The sequence below is a fragment of the Ammodytes marinus genome (genome assembly GCF_949987685.1).
Source record: "Ammodytes marinus genome assembly, chromosome: 4".
Lineage (NCBI taxonomy): Eukaryota > Metazoa > Chordata > Actinopteri > Uranoscopiformes > Ammodytidae > Ammodytes > Ammodytes marinus.
The window spans coordinates 50,001-52,500 of record NC_137233.1 but is presented as its reverse complement, the minus strand read 5'-3'; the positions used below and the strand labels follow the sequence as shown (position 1 = coordinate 52,500).

Genomic DNA, 2,500 nt, shown 5'->3' with positions numbered 1-2,500 from the left:
AGAGAGGGTCTATTAACCTGGGAGAGAGAGAGAGAGAGAGAGAGGGTCTATTAACCTGAGAGAGAGAGAGAGAGAGAGAGAGAGAGAGAGAGAGGGAGAGAGAGAGAGAGAGAGAGAGAGAGAGAGAGAGGGAGAGAGAGAGAGAGAGAGAGGGTCTATTAACCTGGGAGAGAGAGAGAGAGGACTCTATTAACCTGGGAGAGAGAGAGAGAGAGAGAGAGAGAGAGAGAGAGGGTCTATTAACCTGGGAGAGAGAGAGAGAGAGGACTCTATTAACCTGGGAGAGAGAGAGAGAGAGGACTCTATTAACCTGGGAGAGAGAGAGAGAGAGAGAGAGAGGACTCTATTAACCTGGGAGAGAGAGAGAGAGAGGACTCTATTAACCTGGGAGAGAGAGAGAGAGAGAGAGAGAGAGAGAGAGAGGGTCTATTAACCTGGGAGAGAGAGAGAGAGAGAGGGTCTATTAACCTGGGAGAGAGAGAGAGAGAGAGGGTCTATTAACCTGGGAGAGAGAGAGAGAGAGAGAGGGTCTATTAACCTGGGAGAGAGAGAGAGAGAGAGAGAGAGGACTCTATTAACCTGGGAGAGAGAGAGAGAGTGTGGTGGAAACAATGTGTTGTCATCGTGGCCGAGGGGCCCATTGTTCCACTACATTTGATATTACTTGAGGGAGAAGGAGACATCTCAACAGGCTTCAGATAGACACGGAGAAGTAGGAGATCGGTCTAAAGGGTACTTTATTAAAGGTTGACATCAGGTTTCAGCGAGTAGACAGTCTCTCCTATCCAACACCAATGGTATTTACTCATTACAATAGTTCAGATCTCATCCTACCCTATCCTAGGTATCTAGCCTTAACTTTGGGGGTTGGGAGCTCCCCTCAGCAGTCTCTATTCCTCGGGCATAAAAGCCGCCCCCCGGGCGCAAAGGCAAAGGCCAAGGCCCCGATCTAGTGAAGGCGGTTGGTTTAAATACACTATCTGTCTGTGTGTGTGTGTGTGTCTGTGTACGTGTGCATGTGTGTGTGTGTCTGTGTGAATGTGTGCGTGTGTGCAAGTGTGTGTGTGTGTGTGTGAGTGAGAGTGTGTGTGTATGTGTGTATGTGTGTGTGTGTGTGTGTCTGTGTGTGGGTTTGTGTGTGTGTAAGTGCATGTGTGTCTGTGGGTGTCTGTGTGTGTGTGTGTGTGTGTGGCTGTATGTGTGGGTGTGTGTGTGTGTGTGTGAGGGTTGGATAACATTTCTTAATGTCAGATATTATTTATAAGACAGGTATTTCAACATGGGACCGGTGTCTGCTTACTACTCTGCTTGCAACTTTGTGAGCTGTGTCGCAGTTTGTGTGCTGTGTGTGTCAACAGTTGTTGTTGCAGTTTGTAAGGTCACTGTATGACCTGTGACTTTCTTGCCCTAAACTCTGATCAACACAAAGTTCTGTGTTGACTTCTTTTAATATAAGATAAATATGTTGGAATCCCACATAATTGGCGACGAGGATGGGCATCTCCTTGACTACGTGATTGTCCGTCAAAAGGACAGACAAGATGTCCTCATCACCCGTGTCATGCGTGGAGCCGAGTGCTGGACTGACCACCTCATGGTCAGATCCAAACTCCTCATGAGCATTCGACCCCGTGGCCCGAGGACAGCTCCAAACGAGAGACTCAACCGCACAGCTCTCAACAGCCCCACCACCACAGACAACCTGCGACGGCTCCTTGCTGAAAACCTCAACAACATCCCGGAGGAATCAGCCGATTGGCCAGCTCTGCGCCAGGCTATCCACAGCTCAGCCTTAGAGGCGCTCGGCCAGTCAAGGAAACGTCACCAGGACTGGTTTGACTGTAACTCAGCTGAGATACAGTCACTCCTAAAAACCAAGCGTGAGGCCCACAAAGCTCTCCTGTCCTGCCCTGGATCTCCCGCCCTCAAATCCACCTTCACTGCAGCAAGAACAGCAGCCCAGCGAGCCCTCCGGACTATGGAGGACACCTGGTGGGTGCAAAAGGCGCAAGAGATCCAGAACCTGGCAGATTGCAACAACACCCAAGGCTTTTACGATGCCATCAAAGCCTTGTATGGCCCCAGGAAGCGGGCGATTGCCCCGGTCCGATCAGCTGACGGGTCCACGCTCTTCAAGGACCGCCACCAGATTCTTGCCCGTTGGGCAAATCACTTTGAGAGTTTCCTCAACCACACCAACCCAGTCAACCTACATATCCTGGATAATCTCCCAGACCTGCCAACAACCACACACCTGGACACCCCACCACTTTACTCAGCAAGCCATTGCAGGACTGAAAAACAGTAAAAGCGCTGGACCCGATGGAATCCCCGCAGAGGTGTTCAAACACGGAGGATACACCCTCACACGTCGCCTGCACCTCCTGATCCACAACATCTGGGTACATGGGACAATCCCACAGGACTGGAAGGATGCAAACATCGTGGTCATTTATAAACAGAAAGGAGACAGAGCAGTATGTGGCAACAGCCGCGGAAT

General features: G+C 50.5%; 1 protein-coding gene across 3 annotated transcripts in view; it reads right to left on the bottom strand.

The window, feature by feature from the left end:
• pik3c2b (phosphatidylinositol-4-phosphate 3-kinase, catalytic subunit type 2 beta) overlaps positions 1 to 2,500 on the bottom strand; it is a 57,045-nt gene that overhangs the window by 8,601 nt on the left and 45,944 nt on the right. The window lies entirely within an intron of this gene.